The sequence below is a fragment of the Muntiacus reevesi genome, chromosome 6 (assembly GCF_963930625.1).
Source record: "Muntiacus reevesi chromosome 6, mMunRee1.1, whole genome shotgun sequence".
Lineage (NCBI taxonomy): Eukaryota > Metazoa > Chordata > Mammalia > Artiodactyla > Cervidae > Muntiacus > Muntiacus reevesi.
Genome location: NC_089254.1, coordinates 69212242 through 69239122, shown reverse-complemented (window position 1 = coordinate 69239122; position 26881 = coordinate 69212242). Strand labels below are relative to the sequence as shown.

Genomic DNA, 26881 nt, shown 5'->3' with positions numbered 1-26881 from the left:
GATGATTAACAAACTATTTTTCAAATCATCAGATCTAAATTATAAGATCTAAATCAAAATACTGTATCTATGCCTCTGTAAATTGTGATCCATAGAGATTTTTTAAATTAGTAGGAAAGAGCATCAAAGAGTGTATTTATTCTTATTACCCAAATAAAATTTTGCTAGGTCAAGTCCATTCATAAAAACAAACTTAATTAACTATAATTCAACAATGCCTGATAATATCAACAGTTAGAAGAAAGTTACACTCTTTTATTAACATATGGCTTATATTAACTTCTGCAAAACACATGAAAAAATGACCTGATCCAATTTTTTGTGTTTAATTCAGTGATTTTAAGTCATTCCATCGAGTTGTTTTGTAAATACTTACTGGTAAAACATCCCCCTGTACAATCTATACAGAAACATAATCCCCCAAAAAACACAAAGCTCTTGACATAACATTCCTACATTTTCCTTCATGTTATTGATGAAGAGTGTTGCCTGAAAAATCAACCCAACAAAGTCTACCGGCTCACTGGACAAAGAGGCCCAATATTAAGCAAAATGTATACGTCATTTAATGTACTATATTTTTAACGCTTTCATAAGACTGTTCATTTATATATCTATCCCTTAACATTCAGGAAATGTTTATAAAAATCACCAATAATCTATCTCAAGCTTCTGTTTTTCCTGAAAATACTATTGAAAATATTTCTATCTTTCAGCTGTAGGACCAGAAAAACAGAATGTAAAGCTGGAAAATATTGGCATCATCAAGTCCACAGTTGCTGCTGATTGTGTCTTCCTAAATTCATAATATAATAGTTCTTTTTCAAAGTCATTATGGAATATCATTGCATTTTTCTATTCTATGACATTTCTAAAACTCTTTATGAAATATTAACATTAACAGTAACATTATTAATCTGATTTTAATATAAATGTAATTCATTATGATATTACTGTCCATGATTTTCCTACCAGGTCTGTTCTTGCCTCAAAGTCCTTAATTATATTCAGTATGCCCTAGCTCTTCAGGGACCATGAAATTTGGCAGCATTTATTGAATATTTTCTGTATTTTTCATCTACTGTAAAATATTCATCAAATTCAGTTACATGCCCTATTTTCTCCATCTCATCTTAACTACTATCAACTGTATGTAAAATGGTCAGCCTTGTTCCATGGAAGAAATTATAACCTCATCTCTATTCCTTGACTTCATGTTGTGTGAGTTCTTAGTTTTGACTTTTATTCTTTTTTTTGTTTTGATTTTACTAAAGTTACTTTCCATCTTTTGCAAGAAAGGATCAAAAATTTATCAATTTTAACTCTTACTGCCACAAGAGGTTTTATACTCAACAGAAAACCCTGAAGAAAGGAACTTACGTGGGTAATATTCAACTAGGAAAGGCCAGAAATTGTTCTAATGTGAGGGGTGGGGTATTTAAATCTCTTTTGCTATTTATGAATTAGAGAAATTGTGTGTCAGGAAGAACAGATAATTATAGGTAAAGGCATACACTACTTGAGCATACAGCTTCTGGAATCAGACTTCCTGATTTTAAGGGTGGGTCCCAACATTTCCTACATGTGTGAAAATTGGGTAAATGAAAACTTCACTTAAGCATTTATTTGGCATATATAAAATGGAGGTAAAACAGTTAATTTATCAGAGCAACCTGAGTTTTAAACAAGGTAACCCCTGTTAAAAGTCTAGCACATTGCCTGGCTTAGAATAAAAGTTAAAAAAAAAAAAGTTATTACTCTGAGGCTGGACTACCCATGAATTATGGAAACCATAAATTTGTTGCAGAATTTTAAAATTTCCTCTTGCAACTTCAGCTGTCTATGTAGAAGAGCAAATAAGAATAGTAGATGGTGTAGAGTTCTGAGGTTGAGGATTTGCAAAGCTTATCAAGATATTCAAAAGTTAAAGCTTACATTTGTTTAAAAATAAAAGCAGTTGAATAAACCCCATACTTATTATTACCAACTATATATCCTAAATATTTTCTTCATGGGATTCCATATTTTTAAAAAATTCACAATTTCAACAACTTTCAAAACATTCAAATATCTTCATTATCATCATCATTAAGCATACATTTACAAAGTCCTCATGTGTGTTGAAAGCTCTGAAAGTTAGAATTAAATGAGAATAGTCTATATCCAAAGAGGCCACATCATCTTAATAGCTATCATTCTTTGCCTAGTCATCTTTTTGAGGGTTACTATACATTGGTTAAATTCTTGGCCAAAAATTAAATTTATAATTTGAAGAAACATAACATATTGCTAGTTCAGTGAATATATATATATACACACACACACACACACACACACACACGTGCGCACACACATATTTATGAAATATCTAAGAGGAATCAATTTCTCTATATTGGGGATTATTTCATTTTAATATGATATGATATCATTTATCCTATATTTTGAATTATGCATTTTAGTGATAGATAGGGACTCTGTTTAGCTCAATAAATGTTTGGAGAGAATGTGAAAAATTAATGATAGCATAACCCAGATATCTCTGAGTCACGAGTTCTTTAACATTGGAATCTCTGCATTCCCCACAGTAAATCCACTTTGCCATGAACTCTTAGAGAGCAATGCATTTTACCTATGATTTGATAAAGACTTGACATCACACAACCCTCCTCATATAATTAAATCTTTCACACATTTCATGTGCCAACTCTGCTGGGTCTGCTTTCAACCGAGTTCCTCCTTCTTCACCATTCGCTTGTCTTGGGAAGTGTAAAACAGACTTAGGGCCACTATTTTAGCTTATTTCAGCATATGTTTGTCTCTCTGATGAAACAGTAAATTTCTAATTCTAGCAGATACTAAAGCAGGTTATCTTTTCTCCAGATAGTTGATACCAATTCATACAACATGTCTAAAAACACATGTGTACATGCACGTACACACACACACACACACACACACACACACACACACACACACAGCTGTTTTGTAGTGTAGTCTTTCATTCCTCCTGAGATTTGGTTAAAGAGGAGTGCAGGGTTTGGTCACTCCTATGGCACAGAAGGGGGTTGGAGGAGAAGAAAACCATTGCTTAATAGCAGTCATGTGTCCTAAGAAGCTACAGTGCTTCTATTCTAGCAAGAAAAGAGAACAGCTTTATCAGTGTAGGTAAGAGGCAGTATAGTGTGGACGGCACAGAAATAAAGAGCACAACCTTGGATAGTGCCTGGTTTGAATCTGAGTGCCATCATTTGCTAGCTGTGTGGCTGTAAAGTGACTTCAATGTTTCAGCCACCTCATCTGTACAATAATGATAGCATTGGCCTCACAGGGATTATTTAGTGTGTGTGTGAGAATCAGGGATGTAGTATGTGTAAACTGCTCAGCATTATGATGAACAGAGTAAACACTGAATGCCAGCCTTTGTTATCAGAAGTTTACTCTGAATCTCAATAAAAAATACAGCATGGTTAGATGCGTATCTCGAAGAACTGGCCAGTGGACCTGTTTTTTCTCATAGGGTCAGCCAGAGTTAATCTGAGTCTTACTGGGAGGTAGCTGGTGTTGAGCAGCAAAATTTCAGTGTGAGTATTGAGTACCTAGAGGTCAGGCCGCCTGAGCCAAAGGAAGAGAGTCAACCATTCAGGGACCTGTTAATCAAGGCAAAAAAGTGTCAAGTTGTTTTGACACTCATAGCTACTGAGTAGAATATATCTGAAAAGAAACGTAAAACATTACTTATTGGCTGCTTCTAGGAAGGGAAACTGAAAGTCTAGTAGAAAAAGGTCAGAGTGGGTATTTTTATTGTACACACATAGAACCTCTAAATTTTAGAGCTTGAGAATTTGATGCTTACCCAGAAAATAAAGTAACTAAAGTTTTTGAAATATAGCTCTAAGTGAATTGCAGTATGTATTTTCAAACATAGCTTCGTTACCTAAATTCAAATAGCTATATTGCAATGAACTTCCACCAGTTCATCTTTTTAACTAAGTTCAAAGACTTTAACTCCTCTCAGAACATTCACTTGCAAACTTGTTTTGGCCCTGATTCACAATAAGAAATATATTTTGCACTGAATATATTGCACTGAAGCTACATGTGTTAATTGGAAAGTTAGAGATCAAACAATACTTAGTTGTTTTTCTTGTTCAGTTGCCCAGCTGTGTCCGACTGGACCCATGGACTTTGTGACCCCATGGACTGCAGCACACCAGGCCTCCCTGTCCCTCACCATCTCCTGCAGTTTGCTCAAGTTCATGTTCATTGCATCGGCAATGCCATCCAGCCGTCTCATCCTCTGGTACCCTCTTCTCCTTCAGCCCCCAATCTTTCTGAGCATCAGGGACTTTTCCAATGAGTCATCTGGGAAATACCAGAGATCTCCTTGGGAAAATTGGAAACATTAAGGGAGCTTTCCACCTAAAGATGAGCACAATAAAGGATAAAATTGTAGAGACCTAGTAGATACTGAAAAGATCAAGAAGAGATGGAAAGAATACATGGAAGAACTGTATAAAAAAGGTTTTAATGAACCAGATTACTATGATGGTGTGGTTAGTCTTCCAGAGCCAGACATTCTGGAGTGTCATGTCAAGTGGGCCTTAAGAAGCACTGCTGTTAATAAAGCTAGTGAGTGCGATGAAATTTCAGCAGAACCATTCAGATACCTAAAGGAGGATGCCATCAAGGTTTTGCATTCATTATGTCAAACAATACTTTACTGATCTCCAGATTTTACATTGATGATACATGCTCTTGGGGTACCAAGTCTCAGTTTTGCCATGTCTACAAGGAGAATCTGATGCTGAATCATTCTTTTGACTTTTACATCCCTTCTTTAAGAAAGAATTTTTCAAACTTCTTTCACTGTGAGATTCATTTTAAATGTGACATCTACTACAATGAATTTCCTGCCTTTCTGTAATCACCACAGGTTAATTAGACTTGGAGATGCTATGAGTGGAAAACTAGAGATATTCCTTTATGTAGAGTAGCCATCTGCATCCCGAGGTCTTTTATATTAGATGATGCTCATTCCAAGGAAACTGCATGATCACTTAGGGACCCTGCTTCCTGCTTGTACTCTCCAATCTTCCATGTTTTCCTATAATCCATTTCCTAGTATATCTCTGAGAGAACTGCATACTGACAAAAGGACAAAAAGTATCTCATACCTTTTCCCAATACTTGAAGGTGAAAAGGAAAATACCTCAACTTTTTAATATATTAATTGGCCTCTGCTTCCTTCCTTTTGCATTTCATAGAGTCTAAAATGTTCTGAAAATTATGAAAAATTAGCTTTCTTTCAAGACTTTTAATCCCTGCTCTTTTTTTTCAATGCAAACCAGTTTATAGGACTTCCCTGGTGGCTCAGTGGTAAAGAATCCACCTGCAATACAGGGGATGTAAGAGACATGGGTTCGATCCTTGGACTGAAAGAGCCCCTGGAGAAGGAAATGGCAATCCACTCCAGTATTCTTGCCTGGGAAATCCCATGGACAGTGGTGCCTGGTGGCCTACAGTCCATGGGGTTGCAAGAGTTGGCCACAATGACTAAACAGCAACCGGTTAGTACACAGAGATACAGCTGTATGGAAAAATTACCTACTGGCCTTTGTGCCATAATCTAGCAGATTCTCTACTCTAAGGTACGTAGCAAAGTGTCAAAAAATGCACTGTTACAGGAGTCCAAGCCAGTTATGAGATGCAGACAAAGCCAACCTGTAGGAGCTCAGTGCCTGCCCACAGTCTATATATCAAATGGAGTCTTACACTGATTAGTGTGAGTAAAGTCCATTTATTACCATTCTTTTACCTTATTATTCATCCTTTTAATGCTAACCTATGTGTGTCCTTATTTTTAAAGTGGACTTTTTATAGGCAGCATAAAGTTGAGTCTTTTTTATCCAACCTAACAATATCTTCCTTATATTTTTTAACTTTGTATTTAATGTACCATTGAGATGATTGGACTTTAAAATATCACCTTGCTCTTTTTTTTTCTATTTGTCCAAACTCTTTTTTGTTCCTTTTCCCCCTCATTTTCTACCTTTCAGATTGAAAATTCTTTGTAATTCAATTTTATCTCCTGAGCAACAATTCTTTGTTGTGATATTTTACTGGTTTTTTAAGCTTACAGTATACATTTTTAATTTAACAATCTACTAACAAGACACTTTATACTAATGCTCAGTGGGTAAAGAATCCATTTGCAATGCAGGAGACACAAGAGACATGGGTTCGATCAATCCCTGATTCAGGAAGATCCCCTGGAGGAGGAAATGGCAACCCGTTCCAGGATTCTTATCTGGAGAAACCCATGGACAGAGGAGCCTGGTGGGCTACATACAGTCCGTGGGGTCTCAAAGAATTGGACACAACTGAGTGGCTGAGCACACACACACGCACTATCAAGACACCTTATATTAACACTACTACCCATACCATAGAAGAGCCATAAAACGCTGTGTCCATTTATCCCCTTCAAAACGTCGTACTCTTGTTTTTAAACACTTAACTTCAGAATGCGTTATAAACTCTAAGATGCATTATTGCTAGTGTTGCTTCTAAAAAGAAAAACTTGTTTCAGATAGCTAAATTCAGTCTATTGTCTGCTGTAGAAATTTCTTTTTTTATCATTTAATCTGTCGAGCTTGGAAAGAATTTCTAGACTGATTTATATTCAACTATTTCGCTGGTGAATTTTTATTTTATTTATAATGGAAGACAAGAGGATGTCAGATTCTTTTCACTAATCAAGAATATAAGGAGAACTTAACTCCACATGTTTAAAATAAACTTGCCTTAACTGCAATTATTTAAAAAATTATGTTACTCTAATGCAATGGCTTTGAATAAAGACTGAAGACAAATTTTTATTTGGAAGAAATTACATTTAACATATTACTTTTCCTTACTCTCACATTTGTTAATCAGTTATTTACATCTTGTTGCCTATTCAGTATCTATAAAAAATATAAAACATTAGATTGAATCTATCCTTCCCTTTTTATATCTTCAATTCCTTAAATATATGTATATAGGCAGATCTATCTATCTACCTCTCTCTATATATATGATCTCTTTTGAATATACTTTCCTTCTCAAAAGTTTTGATCTGAACTGTATTAGCATATACTATTCAATCTGAATCATCATTGTAAATAAGTGAAATATATTATAGAAAAAACACAATTGAAAATTGGAAAATAAATCACTGAAACACTGGGAAATGTACTTGAAGAGGAAAGGCTAAAAGACTAAGTAAATGTACATACCCAAGAAAATTGAAAGGAAACTTACCAGCATGGTTCATGTATATGAAAGGATATTTTATGGGTGCCAGCTATTCTGTTTGTAAATTGAGGGCAGAACTTCAACAATCTCCCTGTCATATGCCTCATTTTCTTCATGCGATGATCTGTCTAACACAGGACTGGAAAAACAATATCACTCAAAGGCCATTTTCATTCATCTCTTTCCTATTCAGGAACTTAACAAGGACTCTAACTCTCTGCATCAAATCTCAACTTCCAACAAACAGCCCTCCATAAAATATTGTTATATATTTTTATCTCATGGCTTAGTATTTCCCATACTTGCCCCTCCATTTATTTATTGTTTAGAAACTAACTTTGTTTTATTTATTTATATGCACTGTAGCCTAGGTAATGTACTTCCTATATGGGCACCATGCATACCTGAACAGTTTTATGTTTGGACAGCATCTCTCCTTATCTTTTTATTTTGTCATCACTGATAAAAGTCATGCTATTCTTTTACTCCTGAGGTTGATATTCAAAGTCATCCCCACCGTCCCCATAACATAAATACTATCTGCCTTATCTCCTTCTATTTCTCCCTCTTATCACTTCAGTTTTCCTGTTTTAGTCAAGGCCTTCTCAAGCTTAGCATCATCAACATTTAAGACTAGGTAATTCTTTGTTGTGGGGCATGTCCTATTCATACTGCGGGATGTTTAGTAGAATTGCTGTCCTCTTTGCACTAGATGCTACATTACCCCTGACCCCATCAGAGCCAAAAATGTCTCCAGCCACTTGCCGAATATTCTTGTGGAGGCAAAAATAATCCCTGATGAAGAACCACTACTCCAGCCATACCAGCTTAGTAATAATTCCCCAAACAGTGTATACTGATTCATGTGTCCATGCCTCTATCAACATGATGATTCTTTCTCCCCTTTATACTATTCCTGTAAGTGAAAACTTAAAGAATTGTGTTTACAATTAGAAGACAAATCAAAAAAGAAAATAAAGCAACTACCATAAAACTACCACAATGACCACAATAATTTAAGTATCTCTGCATTGATGAAGCATACCCGGGTCCATAGGCAGAATTTATCTTTTTCTTCTTACTGCTTCTACATGTGTACATCATGTGCATTTTCCCATTGCTGCCTTCATCATACTTCCTCAGAATTTATTTTCTTAAAATTTATCTCAACTAAAGGAATGTGAAAACAATGTGAATCTAAACGATTCCTGTAGCTGCTAGTCAAGCATGAATGTACCAGTTATTGAAGAAAGCATTCAATATAATCTTTTCTGATGATTATCTTGATTAAACAACCTGTACACATATCCAATTGTATTTAAAAAAAGCTCTTAATATTTATTTTATAGTTTTAATAACTGTGGTAGATAAAAATTGCTTTATTTGTTGTACAAGGGTATATTGCATTAATACAACAGAGAGAACAGAGTCAATATTTTATAATAACTATACATGGAGTATAACATTTAAAAATTTTGAATCACTATTCTGTAAAGGGATCTCTGGTGGCACAGCATTAAAGAATTTGCCTGCAATGCAGAAGACCACGTGCAATGCAGGAGATGTGGGAAGATCCCCTGGAGAAGGAAATGGTAACCCAAGCCAGTATTCTTGCCTGAGAAATCCCATGGACAGAGGAGCCTGGTGGGCTATAGTCCATGGAGTGACAAGAGTCAGACAAGACTTAGCGACAACACCACCATGTTTTGCATACCTGTAATTTAAATAATATTGTACCACAATGATATGTCCAAAATAAATAAATAAGATAAAAATTAAGCTTAAAAAGTCAGTGTCTAAAAAAGAGTTTAAAAGTTAAGCTTCAAAACCTATAAAACTTTTTAATAAAAATAAATATTTTATTGAAGAAAAGAAACTTTTTTTTCTTAATACAGCATTAGAAACACAGTTTTTGTGTGAAGAAATATTTTGATTGGATAGCAACATAATTGAGGAAAATATTAACTCACCAGAATTAGCCTGAGTAATATTACAAAGCATAGGATTTTTTTGAAGAGTTCTCTGTGCTTTACTTTTTTACTTCATATACATATATATAGACCATTTTCTTATGTTTTCTAAAATATAGGTCATTTTGCTAAATTTAATAAACTCTACTTTATTCCAAATGCATCTTCAAGCATTTCAGATCCATCTTCAAACTTAAAACATTACTTTTGGTATAATCTTTGCCAAAATTTGAAAGTTTGTTTCTAGTTTTTGTTTTTTTTTTCCTTCCATCAATTTCTATTTTCTTCTAAGTTTCTTGGCCAATATTTGGTAGTGGCATATCTTTAAATAATCATGTGTGTGTGTGTTGTATGAATATGTTTATATATGTCATACATATATTTTATATATACATATACACACATATGAACTATTTGCTCTTTTCCATCATCCCATTGAACCAAATGTGAAACTAAGACGAAATGGACCTCCACCCTTCCTGTTGATCCTTGTGCCTTTGGAAAGAAGTGTTGTGAACAGCTGAGCTCCAATCCCTGGTTATCCTGCTCTGTGGTAATAACTGGACAAAGACAAACTCCAAGGCATCCAGAGTGAGTCTATGGATAAATAAATGTCTGCTCACAGGTTCTGACTAGCACATCCCTGAAGACACTGAGGAAATGCTAGATAACATTTGTCTTTTGGAGCCTCTTTCACCTGTATCTTGGTTCCTATCCTTCATGGGGCTCTGTAAACTATCAGAAAGCTGGACACTTTCTGGTCTCTTCTTGGGATCCTTCTTTCACAGTTATCATTTTTTGGCAGGTAGTTATTTCTGCTTAGCTCAATAAGCATACATAATATCTACTAGTGATTCTGTGGGAGATTTTATGAATACAAAATGCACCAGGCTCAGCTCAGTATATCATACTCTAAAGGATGCTTGCTTGAGAATTTAAACAATAAGGGGGTTGTTGGACATCAACAGTTATGGACATTAAGCTAACATTATAGTTAAATGTTTGGCTTAACGCACAATATTATGCCAGAGTCAGCACATCTTTGAACATTGGTGCCTTTCTACTTTAGAAGTTGGTGACATTCCAAAGCCAAAGACTTAAATCAGACCTCAGGCTACTATACTGATTACTACTCTCCTTCTCCACAGTCCCTCCCCCCAGCTTTGTCCTCTTTATCTCTTTTCCAGTTGTTACATAGGCTTACAATTTTTCCCATACATTTATTAAACACATATTCATTTTTCACATAACTCATGGCACTAACAGAGATGAAAAGGACATTGTACCTAACTCTGAGGCCTCTCAGTTTAGAATGAAAACAGTTCCATCAACAAATCTAATTGAAAACTGGCAAGGTCTATACTAAGAAGCTAGAACAGAGGCTCAGGGAAGGCTTTAGTGATGAGACAACTTGTACACTGCTTTGAAAGGATAATTAAGAGTTGTCATGGCAGAAAAAAGGAGGAAGAACAGCCCCATAGGAGGGAAAAAACAAAAAACAAAAAAAAACAGCCTGAGTAAAAGCTGACTTGAAATAGACAGTGTCATTTGAAAACTGATAAAAATATTTTATGGACCACATCTCTGGGTTCACAAGAGCAAAACTTTACATGGCTGTCTAATGCCCCTCATCTTGAGAAGGTAGCAGTGATCAGGACTGCCAGCTTCTTCCTCGGGTGTGATGCCATCTGAGTGATTCTCAGGCCCCTACACCATGTACTAAGAGCCACACGGATAAGAATTGTAACTTTCTTGTGTAATGCTTATTGTTATGTGCATATGTGAGTGATTTTATTTGTCCTTTTATACCATAAAGCTTAAATAAAATGTTACAAAGAATCAGAAGCTCAACAGAAAATAGATGATGAGGAAGGTGATGTGATCTAGGTGAAGAAAGAACCATTTGCTAGTATGATTTTCCACTGAACAGCCACTCACCTCACTACAGATTCACCTCACTACAGGTTCAACAACTTGCCTTGTAAGTTGTCCAGAAGCAAACTGCTCCTGCTTGCCTTGTGGAATTACAGAAAAGGAGGAAACTAGATCCCTTCAAAAATAAACCTATGAAAGAATATTTCCATGATGGCTCTGCTTTACTGGTAGAATTTCCAGCTTACAAATCACAGACATGAAAAGTTCCATATTTTTTGAAGTCTAATCCAATTAGAATAAGGCCAAAAACACTCAAGGATGGACTCCCCTTGTCTCCCGCTATAAAACCCAGAATTATATGTCAAGTAAAGGAAAATGTAAAATAGAATGAATATGGTTAGAACTTGGAACAATTAGCGTGAATCTCAAAATTTAAACCATATAGCTCCCAGTTGTATTTTACACAGCAAGATTCAGATGAGGAAGGTACAGTATAATCTACCAAGGAGGATCCAAAATGTTACCACCTGAACCCATATATCATTCTTAGAAAAAATGAATCCTGGGACAAGTAGACTTTGTGTGTATTCAGATAGAATGGAATGAGTTTACAGCATCAATTACAGGGAATTCTTCCTAAGATTCAATAACACGATTATAAGCAGACTGCTAAATCTAACTTCTTATCCATGGAATTCTCCAGGCAAGAATACTGGATTGGGTTGCCATTTCCTTCTCCAGTTAGAGGAATGCAGAAACAAGTTAGATGACACTATGAGGTGGAAGAAGCAACAGGCTAATAAGCGGGACCCATTCATCAATAAGTCAATATAAAAAAAAGATGGGGAGAAGGTAGAAGAGGAAAGGTGCCCAGTCTAACAAAATTAAGGAAACATAGAAACTAAAAACAATGAAGATGCCCAGTCTAACAAGATTAAGGAAACATAGAAACTAAAAACAACCTTAACTGGATCTTAAACAAATGAACTTTATAAAACATTTTTGACAAATTGGTGAAATTTTAAAATGCAATTGATGAACTTTTGTTAATGATAATATTAATATTAATGATTTCATGATATTATCTGATATTTTAATAGTAGAAAATGTTCCATTTTTGGATTGGTACAAAAATATTTAGGTTTGAAATGTTCTCAATATATATGTAATTTACTTTAAAATTATTCAGCAAGAAAATGAAAAGAGCAAATGTGGCAAAATGTTGATATTTGTTAAAATCAAGGTAATGAGTATATGGGAGTCATTTTATTCTACATTTTTCCATATAATTGAAAATTTTTATTAAGAACTGGGTTTTAAAAATTGATATAATAAGTTTGATGTTAACTTAACATTTCTTTACTTTTTTATGTCTAAATGGATTAATGACATCAACAGGACTCTTTTATATATAATGTTCCTAAAACAACCAAAAAATTGTCATAACTGCTATTATGATTCAGATGTAAGATACAATTAGTTTGACACTAACTTCATTTGTTCACTCATTCTTCATTTATTCTTCTCATTCAGTAAATGATATAGTTCATCATTCTCCAGAAATCACTGAATTTTTTATTTTGATGTCTTATAGATCTACTTGCTCAAGTTACTAAAACCATCTGAGTATAAATTTTATCAGCTATAAAATGAGGATATTAATAAATATATCATATTATATAGGGCTTCCTTGATGGATCAGCTCTAAAGAATCTGCCTGAAGTGCAAATCATGTAGTGGTGAATAATCTAGTTGCAAATGCAGTAGATACAAAAGATGTGGGTTCAACCCTTGGTTCAGGAAGGTCCCCTGCAACCTGCTCCAGTACTGTTGCCTAGAAAATACCATGGAAAGAGGAGACTGGCAGGCTATGGCCCATGGGGTCCCAAAGAGTCAGACATGACTGAGTACACACACATATTTTTTTTTTTTCTGATTTTATTTTTTTTTTTTTTTTAATTTTTCAGTGGGTTTTGTCATACATTGATATGAATCAGCCATAGAGTTACACGTATTCCCCATCCCAGTCCCCCATCCCACCTTCCTATCCACCCGATTCCTCTGGGGCTTCTCAGCCCACCAGGCCCGAGCACTTGACTCATGCATCCCACCTGGGCTGGTGGTCTGTTTCACCACAGATAATATACATGCTGTTCTTTCAAAACATCCCACCCTCACCTTCTCCCACAGAGTTTAAAAGTCTGTTCTGTACTTCTGTGTCTCTTCTTCTGCCCTGCAAATAGGGCCATCGTTACCATCTTTCTAAATCCCATATATATGTGTTAGTATACTGTAATGTTCTTTATCTTTCTGGCTTACTTCACTCTGTATAATGGGCTCCAGTTTCATCCATCTCATTAGAACTGATTCAAATGAATTCTTTTTAACGGCTGAGTAATATTCCATGGTGTATATGTACCACAGCTTCCTTATCCATTCATCTGCTGATGGGCATCTAGGTTGCTTCCATGTCCTGGCTATTATAAACAGTGCTGCGATGAACAGTGGGGTGCACGTATCTCTTTCAGATCTGGATTCCTCAGTGTGTATGCCCAGAAGTGGGATTGCTGGGTCATATGGTAGTTCTATTTCCAGTTTTTTAAGAAATCTCCACACTGTTTTCCACAGTGGCTGTACTAGTTTGCATTCCCACCAACAGTGTAAGAGGGTTCCCTTTTCTCCACACCCTCTCCAGCATTTATTGCTTGTAGACTTTTGGATAGCAGCCATCCTGACAGGCGTGTAATGGTACCTCATTGTGGTTTCGATTTGCATTTCTCTGATAATGAGTGATGTTGAGCATCTTTTCATGTGTTTGTTAGCCATCTGTGTGTCTTCTTTGGAGAAATGTCTGTTTAGTTGTTTGGCCCATTTTATTTTTCTGAAATTGGGCTTCAGGAGTTGCTTGTATATTTTTGAGATTAATCCTTTGTCTGTTGCCTCATTTGCTATTATTTTCTCCCAATCTGAGGGCTGTCTTTTCACCTTATTTATAGTTTCCTTTGTTGTGCAAAAGCTTTTAATTTTCGTTAGGTCCCATTTGTTTATTTTTGCTTTTATTTCCAATATTCTGGAAGGTGGGTTATAGAAGATCTTGCTGTGATTTATGTCGGAGAGTGTTTTGCCTATGTTCTCCTCTAGGAGTTTTATAGTTTCTGATCTTACATTTAGATCTTTAATCCATTTTGAGTTTATTTTTGTGTATGGTGTTAGAAAGTGATCTAGTTTCATTCTTTTACAAGTGGTTGACCAGTTTTCCCAGCACCACTTGTTAAAGAGATTGTCTTTTTTCCATTGTATATCCTTGCCTCCTTTGTCAAAGATAAGGTGTCCATAGGTTCGTGGATTTATCTCTGGGCTTTCTATTCTGTTCCATTGATCTATATTTCTGTCTTTGTGCCAGTACCATACTGTCTTGATGACTGTGGCTTTGTAGTAGAGTCTGAAGTCAGGCAGGTTGATTCCTCCAGTTCCATTCTTCTTTCTCAAGATTACTTTGGCTATTCGAGGTTTTTTGTATTTCCATACAAATTGTGAAATTATTTGTTATAGTTCTGTGAAAAATACCGTTGGTAACTTGATAGGGATTGCATTGAATCTATAGATTGCTTTGGGTAGAATAGCCATTTTGACAATATTGATTCTTCCAATCCAAGAACACGGTATGTTTCTCCATCTGTTTGTGTCCTCTTTGATTTCTTTCATCAATGTTTTATAGTTTTCTGTGTATAGGTCTTTTGTTTCTTTAGGTAGATATACTCCTAAGTATTTTATTCTTTTTGTTGCAATGGTGAATGGTATTGTTTCCTGAATTTCTCTTTCTGTTTTTTCATTGTTAGTATATAGGAATGCAAGGGATTTCTGTGTGTTAATTTTATATCCTGCAACTTTACTATATTCATTGATGAGCTCTAGTAATTTTCTGGAAGAGTCTTTAGGGTTTTCTATGTAGAGGATCATGTCATCTGCAAACAGCGAGAGTTTCACTTCTTCTTTTCCTATCTGGATTCCTTTTACGTCTTTTTCTGCTCTGATTGCTGTGGCCAAAACTTCCAACACTATGTTGAATAGTAGTGGTGAGAGTGGGCATCCTTGTCTTGTTCCTGATTTCGGAGGAAATGCTGTCAATTTTTCACCATTGAGGGTGATGCTTGCTGTGGGTTTGTCATATATAGCTTTTATTATGTTGAGGTATGTTCCTTCTATGCCTGCTTTCTGGAGAGTTTTAATCATAAATGAGTGTTGAATTTTGTCAAAGGCTTTCTCTGCATCTATTGAGATAATCATATGGTTTTTATCTTCCAATTTGTTAATGTGGTGTATTACGTTGATTGATTTGCAGATATTAAAGAATCCCTGCATTCCTGGGATAAAGCCCACTTGGTCATGGTGTATGATTTTTTTAATATGTTGTTGGATTCTGTTTGCTAGAATTTTGTTAAGGATTTTTGCATCTATGTTCATCAGTGATATTGGCCTGTAGTTTTCTTTTTTTGTGGCATCTTTGTCTGGTTTTGGAATTAGGGTGATGGTGGCCTCATAGAATGAGTTTGGAAATTTACCTTCTTCTGCAATTTTCTGGAAGAGTTTGAGTAAGATAGGTGTTAGCTCTTCTCTAAATTTTTGGTAGAATTCAGCTGTGAAGCCATCTGGTCCTGGGCTTTTGTTTGCTGGAAGATTTTTGATTACAGTTTCGATTTCCTTGCTTGTGATGGTTCTGTTAAGATCTTCTATTTCTTCCTGGTTCAGTTTTGGAAAGTTATACTTTTCTAAGAATTTGTCCATTTCATCCAAGTTGTCCATTTTATTGGCATAGAGCTGCTGGTAGTAGTCTCTTATGATCCTTTGGATTTCAGTGTTGTCTGTTGTGATCTCACCCTTTTCATTTCTTATTTTGTTAATTTGGTTCTTCTCTCTTTGTTTCTTAATGAGTCTTGCTAATGGTTTGTCAATTTTGTTTATTTTTTCAAAAAACCAGCTTTTAGCTTTGTTGATTTTTGCTATGGTCTCTTTAGTTTCTTTTGCATTTATTTCTGCCCTAATTTTTAAGATTTCTTTCCTTCTGCTGACCCTGGGGTTCTTCATTTCTTCCTTCTCTAATTGCTTTAGGTGTAGAGTTAGGTTATTTATTTGGCTTTTTTCTTGTTTCTTGATGTAAGCCTGTAATGCTATGAACCTTCCCCTTAGCACTGCTTTTACAGTGTCCCATAGGTTTTCGGTTGTTGTGTTTTCATTTTCATTCGTTTCTATACATATTTTGATTTCTTTTTTGATTTCTTCTATGATTTGTTGGTTATTCAGAAGCGTGTTTTTTAGCCTCCATATGTTGGAATTTTTAACAATTTTTTTCCTGTAATTGAGATCTAATCTTACTGCACTGACACACACACATTTTTTGAAGAATAAGTAAGTTACTAAGTATAAGGTGTTAGAATCCAATGGTAACAAAGTGAATGGTAGCATTTTTACAAATAGTGGTGCCACTGACATTAAAAGTATAATTATAAAAGTAGACTATTTCCCAAAAGCTTTTTTTTTTCCTGCTTCAGAGCATTCCTCATCTCCTTTTAAGCAGTTTTCCTATTGAAGAATTACAGCAAATTTTATTGCACATGCCAGATTAGCTATTTCTTAAAAAATAGAACCAAAATCCTAAATTATCCTTATGATTTAAGGATTATAAAAATCGTAAGCATGGACATGTTTCAAAGAAAGGTTTTTCTCCTGTATTGTGGAATCATTCAGATTATTTCTGTTAGTGAGAATTTTAAGTAAAAATTATAAAATACTCAAGAGGTTTCAGGACTAATTTGCAAACACTTTGTTACATTTTGAAAGATACCAAATGAATTTGCCCAGTAAGTTTGCATTAGAGATTGGATAATTGGTGCAGAGCAGTGCAATTATTTCTTATATATGTTCTTTTGAAGCAACAGTGCCCATGAAATCTCTGGATTATACTTTCTAAATAAAATAGCACACTGTTAAAGTTTCAGAGTCTAGAAATATTTGATATCAGAAACAGACTCCTTAATTAAATAGATCATGCACAGAAAGATCAGGTGACCACCTTCCTTAATTGAATTTTAATAATTTGGTAACTATAGTACTACCATTGATGCAGTTGTCATCAAAGGCTCTGTGTTTCAGTTTCCATTCCTCATTTTCTTACCTGTTTATAAATGTCTGCTGTAGGCTGAAGCCTACAAAGCAAGGTTTTGTTAATAATAGATTTAAGATAAAACTGTGATAGAATGTATGTTCCCCCAATAGAGAAGGCAGTGTTGTACTTCACAGGAGAGGTGGTCTCTCTGAGCTCACTTCCCAAGAACTGATCACAGCTGAAACAGAATGAGTGGGAACTAATCAAATGAAACCAACTTTCTTGGCTGGTTCAATTCATTTGTACAATTGATGAGGACACAACAAAATAACTAGTCGCTATTCTTAAGTCACTAAGACAGCCTTAGGGAAAATTAGACTGGGGAAAAAGTGCCAATCAAAAAGTGCTTGATTTGATCCATGGTAAAAATACAAAAACTGAGATGGATATGGACTAGAATATAACTGTTATACCCAAATATTTATGTTGCATCACTAAACGGATAATGTACCTTTTATATTGAATAGTCTATTCAGAATGCAGAGCATGGCTAAACCTATGACATATCCCTAACAATAAAATACCTGTAGTAATAAAATAATCATATATATCAGCCAGACATATATAGTAAGCAGCCAATATATATTCCATTACTTGAATGTTTATCTCTTCTTAAGAAATAGAACATCTCCAAAATAACAATAAAACTGCACTAGATATAATTTAGGCTGAAAAATTCAGAATGCAATTTGGGATTTAACAATGCTTATAATGTATATTAAGAATGCCTAGAAATAGTCAAATTGTGAAGCATGAAAGCAGTTTCCAACACTGTTCCAATTTCTAACAAGTTCAGGGACATTCTAAAACCACTTTCAGGTTCAAGAATTTTCATAGAACTCCCTGAAAACTTATATTTATGACTACTGTTTATTAAAGTGAAAAATACAAATTTTGCAAGCAGTCAAAGGAAGAAACACATAAAGCAGAGTCTAGTAGGATTCCAAACATGAAATTTGCATTCTCCTTTCCTGGAAATGACATGTAACAATGGGCACAGATTTTGCCAAATAAGGAAGCACAACCAAGATTCTATCTCTATAGGTTCCACTATAGCTTTAATACACAGGTATCAGTGGTGGATTTTTCACACGGCTGAACCCAGTCTTTAGGTCAATTGATACCACAAGAGCCAAAGCTGCCATTCTAGGTCACACCGTTGGCCTTTATGGTGGGGACAGCCCCCATCCTCAAGCCACTGGGTATAGATGACCTGACCCCAACATCCAATGTACCCAGCCCCCACCTCAAACAAAGATGCTCCTATCAGGTATTAAATAGATATCTTGGAAACCAAGGGCAAAAGCAAGATATTTCTTTGATCAAGGCCAAATTCTTTACTAAACAATGACTATTAAATGATCATTTCACACCTAGGTGTGAAGTTAAAGAAAATAAGTAATATCAATAGATAAGTATATTGTGAATCTCTGGTTTCACTATGAATTTTCTTAACTAGGACAATATAATCATCTACTCTTAAACATTCTATTCCCTAGAAGTCAATGAGTATTCAGTTTATGTGGTTGGATGCATAACCAACCTCTCCACTATTGAGACTTCCAAAGGCATTTTAATCTCAAGTCATTTTATTTTAATCATCAAACACTTTTATAGATCCATGTCTACTCTGAGTTGTTTCTGAGTCACTAAGAAAGCTTTTCATCATACCACATGCCACCTTCTCCCACCTTCTTAAATATAATTAAAATAATATTAACTCTTGGTTTGCCCTTTGTTCAGTTCAGGGACTTCTCAACTAATTTATTCAGCTCAGTCTCATTTCAGTTTAAAACTATCCCTTGGAAGATAATTTAAGTTAATGGAAATGAGTTAATGACCATCAAATAGACCTGAATTAAATATTTTAGGAATTCTAATTATTGAGTCTGATCAGTTCTAACATATGATTACTAATATCCCCATTTTTAAGGAGAATTATTCATAAGGATTAACATTTTCAAAATGAATAAGATTATCTGGTGCCACTCTGAGAACAAAATACAAGGCATATTGATTTTATAAATACTTGTTGTATAAATAAAATTGTATCATTTTTTTCATGAAAATTTCCATTGAGAATATTATTTATCCAGATGGAGAATATCTATAAGCAGAGAACCCAGAAATAGGAAAGAAAAAGCTGACAATCAATTACCCTAATGCCATGATCATGAAGAAGGAAACACATTAGATGAACAACTGATTGCAAATTTGGAGTCAGAACACAGCTTTGCCATGAATGGGGCTGAAAAACACCCTTGTGTCCATGGAAGGGTTCAGGGATGCTGCTTCTGTGTCAGAACTTAGTATTAGTCTGCAGGAATATTTTTCTCTAAAGGATGTCTCCTATGTGGATATTAATTCATATTACACTTCTCTAAGGATCATCTACAATGATTTGGCATTCACCATGAAGAGACCAACATATGACCAGCACTTACAGAAATCTTGAGGACAAATGTCTTTTTTTAAGAGCTCTTTTCTAGTGGAAAATGACTACTTTTAATCAAAGTAAAATTAGTCCCCAGTCTAAAAAACAAGATGACATATATTGAATGCTTACTATATATCATGTGCAGTGCACATATTATTAATTCAATCCTCCTGCACAGATGTTTCTATTTTTATTTTCAAGGAAGAAATTAGGTGCACAAGGTTTGAAGAACCTCTCCCAGATGAAGCTGCTAAAGTGGTCAGTGAAAGATTCAATCCCTATTTTATAGTATTCCAAAGACTCTTATTTCTCATACTCTTGTCTCACCTGTTGCAAGGTCATACCAAAATGGCCCATTTGCTCTGAATCTAGCATTGTGAATAATCTTATTGATGGATCTGATTGTTTCAATGCTTTTCGAAAAGACAGAGATGCTAATAACTTTCAGGGAATGAGATGGTCAGCCTGTTTTCAAATCTCTATCTGCCACTTGCTAGCATGCAAACTTCAGCACATTACTCAACACCCTACACAAGTTTTCCTCCTAAGTGAACTAGGTATGACATAGCCACCTTCATGGGTTTTCTGTACACACTAAATAACAAAATGTAAATAAAGCACTTAGCATAGTACTTGATACTAAGGTGTGAGACAGCTCAGCAGCTTCTCTGGGAGACAAACACAAGGGGCCCCAGCATTAAACTGAATGAAAATTTTATGCTAGGAACCTAGGTTTTTTGATAAAGCATCTTAAATACCAGGCAAATATAAACTGGACCCAGTACTGCCAAAAAAGAATGAAGATAAGTCATACCTAAGGTAATTGATCTGCTCATCATTTTTCTTAAGGCTAACAAAGTTGAGAGTTGCAATTACAAGAGCTAAAACTGCCCAATGATCATACATGAAGATGGAAGATATAGTTAATTGAACATCTGAACTGAAATCATACAAGTTCTAGTTACATTTAACTGAAATGCTGAACTCAAGGAGTTCAAGGTCTAATTCTATGCATAAGACTTTTAGCTCTTTTTAAATAAGTGATATTAGTGACTGATCAGTGACTGCCTAACACTCTTTGCTTATTACAACAGAAGCAGTTAATATCTATTGAAGGGTTACCATGCTGCTAGAGAGGTTCTAAGATGTCTACATATGTTAATTCAAGGAATTCTCACAAGTTTCTTACAAGGTAGCTTCTATTGTTATCTCAGTTCTACAGACTAGGAAACAGGCACATAGAGATGAAATGGCTTGCCCAAGGACTCACAAGATCAGAACCAAAGAAATTTGAGCCCCATTTCTTACTACTACACTGTATTGACTCTCTAAGTCAAAAGTGGCTGAAATCTATGAAATAAGAGACATTAAGTGTACTAACACCTACTTGATAGTATAGGTAAAAATTTCTAAGGATTCAAAAACAAGCATACACTTTGTTTACAGAAAATTACTTTCAATGCCCTTCCAAATAAATATAAAAGGAACATTAAAATCTCTAACAAGGAGCTCCCATGTTACTCCTTGTGGCCTTGAACACAATACAAGGAAGCATACTTCAAAAACTACATTTGTTTCTGTTTTCAATCCTAGTTTTCACGTGGAGTTCTTTCTCTCATTCCTAAACTTTACAGTAAAAACTGTCATTTACACAGAAAAGTATATTGAAATGATAGTACAATCAATAAGCATCTACACACTATCTAGATTCATCAGTGGTACCATTTGGCTATATATACTTTGTCTTTTCTTTACAAACGCATTTATTTACACAGAAAAGTATATTGAAATGATAGTACAATCAATAAGCAACTACACACTATCTAGATTCATCAGTGGTACCATTTGGCTATATATACTTTGTCTTTTCTTTACAAACACATGTGTGTGTGCTAAGTCACATCAGTTATGTGTGACTCTTTGCAAACCTTTGGACTGTAGCCTACGAAGCTCCTTTGTCCATGGGATTCTCCAGGCAAGAACACTGGAGTAGGTCATCATTCTCCCCTCTAGATCTTCCTGACCCAGGGGTCAAACCTGCATTTCTTGTGTCTCCTGAATTGGCAGGTAAGTTCTTTACCACTAGTGCCTTCTGGGAAGCTCCTTTACACATACATACACACACACACACACACACACACACACACACACACACACACATGCACACACACACACAGTGGGTTGGTATTTCGAAACTAAGTTGTATACCTGTTATTTCACTTCTTAATACTTCCTCATGAATCCCTCAAGAACAAAGTATTCATTTGGTACTTTATTAGGAATATTCTTAATTTGATTTTCTGTATCTCAGCTTTATAAGTGAGACTAAATCAAAAGATACCCAAGTCTTATACATCTTAACTGATTCAGAAAGTCTGAATATGAATAGAATGACTTTTGTCTGGAACTGCTAGTGAAAGTATGTGTAAGTCTTTAGTAAATGCTGCTGTCACAGTCAAGTACTATCATCATCCTCAAATAAAAAAGATGTATAAATCACAGGGTTGCTATATGCTGAATTCAAGTACAGCTCAAGGCTCTCATGTGATTTGTCATCATTTTTAAAATTATGTCTGGGTCCAGATGGTGCTCATCCCCAAAACTTTAGCTTTTGTATATGGAAAGGAGCCCTCACTATTTGCTCTACTTGATTTAAAACTCAACATACAAGTCTTAAAACTCCAATAAACAGTGAACATTCTTTAGACATTAAACAATGAATATTCCTCAATGCTAACTCAATGCTGTCACACACAAAAAAGTTGTGGATTTGGTAAATTATTTCCCATATTTAAAACTGATTGTAAACTTAATAAAACACTATAAATGTTGGAGTCTGAGAAAAACATCTACTTCTGCTTCATTGACTATGCTAAAGCCATTGTGTGAATCACACAAACTGTGGAAAATTCTTAGAGAGTTGGGAATTACAGACCACCTTACCAATCTCCTGAGAAACCTGTATGCAGGTCAAGAAGCAACAGTTAGAACTAGACATGGAACACCTGACTGCTTCAAAATTGGGAAAGAATATGACAAGACTGTATATTCTCACCTTGTTTATCTAACATCTATGCAGAGTGCATCATGCAAAATGCCGGGTGGGATAATTCACAAGCTGGAATCAAGATTGCCAGGAGAAACAACAACTTCAGATATGCACATGATCTCACTGTGATGGCAGAAAGTAAAGAGGAACTAAAGAGCTTCTTGATGAAGGTGAAAGAGGAGGGTGAAAAAGCTGCCTAGGAACTCAACATTAAAAATCTAAGATCATGGCATCTGCTCCCATCACTTCATGGCAAATAGATGGGGTAAAGGTGGAAATGGTGACAAATTTAATTTTCCTGACCTCTAAAATCACTGTGAATGGTGATTGCAGCCATGAAATTAAAAGATACTTGCTCCTTGAAAGGAAAGTTGTGACAAACCTAAACGGTGTATTTAAAAAAAAAAAAAAAAAAAAAAAAAAGACAGAGACATCACTTTGTCAACAAAAGTCCGTATAGTCAAAGTTATGGTTTTTACAGTAATCATACATGGATGTGAGACTTGGACCATAAAGAAGGCCGAGTGCTGAAGAACAGATGCTTTTGAATTGTGGTGTGCTGGAGAAGGCTCTTGAGAGTTCCTTGGACAGCAAGGGGATCAAACCAGTCAATCCGAAAGGAAAACAACCCTGACTATTCATTGGAAAGACTGATGTTGAAGCCGAATCTCCAATACTTTGGCCACCTGATGCAAAGAGCTGACTCATTGGAAAAGACTCTGGTGCTCAGGAAGATTGAGAGCAAGAAGAGAAGGAGGTGGCAGAGGATAACATGGTTAGATAGCATCATCGACTCAATGGACATGAGTTTGAGCAAACTCTGGGAGAGAGTGAAGGACAGGAAAGCCTGGTATGATATACTCCATGGGATCACAAAGAGTCAAACAATATTTTATGACTGAACAATAAGAAGAAAATACTTCTAATATAAACTCTTTATAATATTGAGAGCACTGTAACATTTAGACAGAACATAGCATAGGAATATAAAATGATGTGTCAGAGTACAGACTATGGAGCCATACCACCATGTGGCTCCAGATTCAGCCATATCCGAATTCTGACTTCTCCCACTTAACATCTGTATGAGTTTGGGTAAATTGTGCCTCATTTCTCACATCTATAAAAAGGAGATTATAATATTTATCTCATTGTCCAATTGTGAGAATTTTTTGAGACTCGTGAGAATATCAGCAGAACTTTGATAACATCGGGCATACCATCAGTTAAAGTGTTAGTTATATCTGAAAATATCACAATAATTAGAGAAGCAGTTCTCAAAATTTCTGGTCTCTGAATATACTGAGAATCTCAAGATGTTTTGCTTAAATTGGTTCTGTATAACCATGTAGGAAATTAAAATTGAAATTAAAACATTAATTCACTTAAAAAATAAAATATGTTCAAATAAACACTATATTTTAGTAGAAAATAACTACATCTTCTCTCAAGAAATAATGAGAAGAGTGGTGGTATTTTACATCTTGGCACAAGTCTTTACCTGACATCTATGATGTCAGACATTAGATTCTCATATTTGCTTCTGAATGCGGTATGTAATACTATGCCCTTTTGGTTGAAGTATCTAAAGAAAACCCAGACTCACACAGATATATAGCTGGAAATAAGAGGACTATTTTAACAGATTTTTCAGAAAACTTCAGATATTCCATTCTTCTTGATACTGACACCAAAATTTGACAAGTGATTGTCTTCTAAAACTTCAGTGCAGTGTGCATTCTGAAACTGAATCAATGCACATTGCTACATTCTCTTACATTATACTCTGTTACACTGAATGGTCTATTTTGCCCTTTGGTCTTCTCTTGTAGAAATGGATCAGATTTCTACATTGATCACTTGAAAAATACTGGTTCACTGAATCATGCCATTCTTTCAAATATCAACATATTTTATAAAAATATATTTGTTAATATCACCAACACCTTTATCTGAAAACTCTGTAAGGATTGGGAATCTCTCAAACTCATGGTGACTATCTCAATTTTTCCTGAATTCTAATTTTCTCTTAAAAGCATGAATTTTTCATTGCCAACAAACACTATCAGTTGATTTTCTTTGAAGTGACAAGATGACTTCTTTTATTTTAAAGCAAATGTGTGCCAAATACTCAAAAGCCATATTTTGTCTGTCAGTTAAGTTTTCAAGTAAAAATTGTATTCCATGAAAAGAAGGAGATTGTTACAATTCTCAACTCAAATGGACAAGTGCTCTTTCTACAGAAAGCCATGATAGTCAAAAATGCTTTTTTGTGTACTTCTCAATTTGTCAAAGAAAATATTAAGCAGACATGTGCTCTCTTGCTTGTAGACAAGATGGAATAAAAGGGACAGAATAGATCCTCCTCCCGTCTCGGCAAAAACAGACACAACATATGAATCAAATGTTTTCAGAAACACTGGGTATCAACCAAAAAAGCACTGATTCTTGACAGACGGAACATAAAAGAAGTCATTCCTACAAGTGCCCTATTTCATTCTTTCAAGAGAGTTTCTAGGTCAGGGTACAAAGAGAGAGAATGCAGAAAGGCTCATGGGCTCTCCGAGATGAGGAGACTGAGAATCCCAGTGGCTAAGTGTTCGCAGGAAAGAAAAGTGAACATCGAAGAGAAAGCCCTGGAAATCTTTTCAGGGTCTCCCTCACATGTTCATTAGGGTGCTGATTAGCAAATATTTATCCTTAATGTGTGTGTCTAGAATATTTATTCATTCATGTTATTATTATATTATTATTATTCCTACTTTTATATCCTCCCAAGGCTTAGCATTTTAACTAGATATTTATTTTGGAAGTCTCCTAGATTAACAAAAAATTTCCCACTTCAAAATAGCAAGAATTCTACCACAGGTTAAGTGTCATTGCTGGTTCTGGATGAAGGACTAAGTGATTCTTGGCAAAACTCAGATTACTTGATTTGTTGCACTGAGCAAATCCTATCCTCTCTCTTCATTTCCAGGAAATATGGTTTACTTTTTTTGTTATTTTTTTCTAAATGGTCAGTGTTACCTAGGTTATCATACTTGTATAGTTACCTATACAAATTTTTTATTATGCTTAATAGCTTCTGTTGGCTTTATCTGTAATTTAAGATCGTTTGAATGCTTATCCAGCCATTTTATCCACTAGAAAATGAAGGTTTGAATCTGATACAGTAATTCTTCCATTTAGAACATCTGGCTAAATTAGCATCCTGAAGTAGGATATTATAATAATTAACGCATATGACCAGCAGAGTTGATCAACTGATGGATAACCTTCCTACCTGGCCATCATTGGCTGAAATCATTTGGTAAATAGGTGTCTGCTACAATGTCCTATCTTGTAGACTTCTCAGCAGAATTCTTACTGTTAGAGAATATGTGGCTACTCAAAATTAATTTTCTTCATTCTTTCTTTTAGATTCTGATTATACACAGACATTCATATATATACATACTTAATTTGTACATGCAGGAAAAAGTAAACTCAAAATATTTATATTGGCTTCCTCTTTTAGGAATACATTTCTATCTTGCTTATCAGTAATAATTATATATATGTGTATATATATATGTATACATATATATGTATAATTATACATAAACATTGCAAAGATATATGTATATGTAGAATATATATACACATGTACTAAAATTATTAAAATCAATAAAAATGTACTAAAATCAGTAAAAAAGCAACCATCTACCATCTATCAAGGTTTTCCATTTTTGGCATTACAACTACTCCAATGTGTATTTTATTTTCACTTTTTAAGCTTCATCTTTAACTTGGGGCCTTTAATAGACTTGAAATGTTTCCATTACTTAAGATTTCAAGCTTACATTTTTTTCTCTTAGCTGATGACCAACTCCTTTAGCAAGATTATGCATCTATCTAGTAATTGTCCTGATATATTTTTTAAACTTCCCTCTTTTTTGCAATGATAGAAGGTTTTATGCCCATGAATTATTTCTGTCCAAGAATAGAATACAGTCTTCTCTAAGAGACACCACTTCACTTTTTTTGCGATTGAGATTAAAAATCATAATCTTGGCATAAGGAGGTATACATGAGAAGCTGTAACAGCTTCT

The 26881-nt window shown here is 34.9% G+C and overlaps 1 protein-coding gene across 1 annotated transcript in view; it reads right to left on the bottom strand.

The window, feature by feature from the left end:
• ZNF804B (zinc finger protein 804B) overlaps positions 1–26881 on the bottom strand; it is a 524794-nt gene that overhangs the window by 414313 nt on the left and 83600 nt on the right. The gene's annotated exons all lie outside the window — the stretch shown is intronic.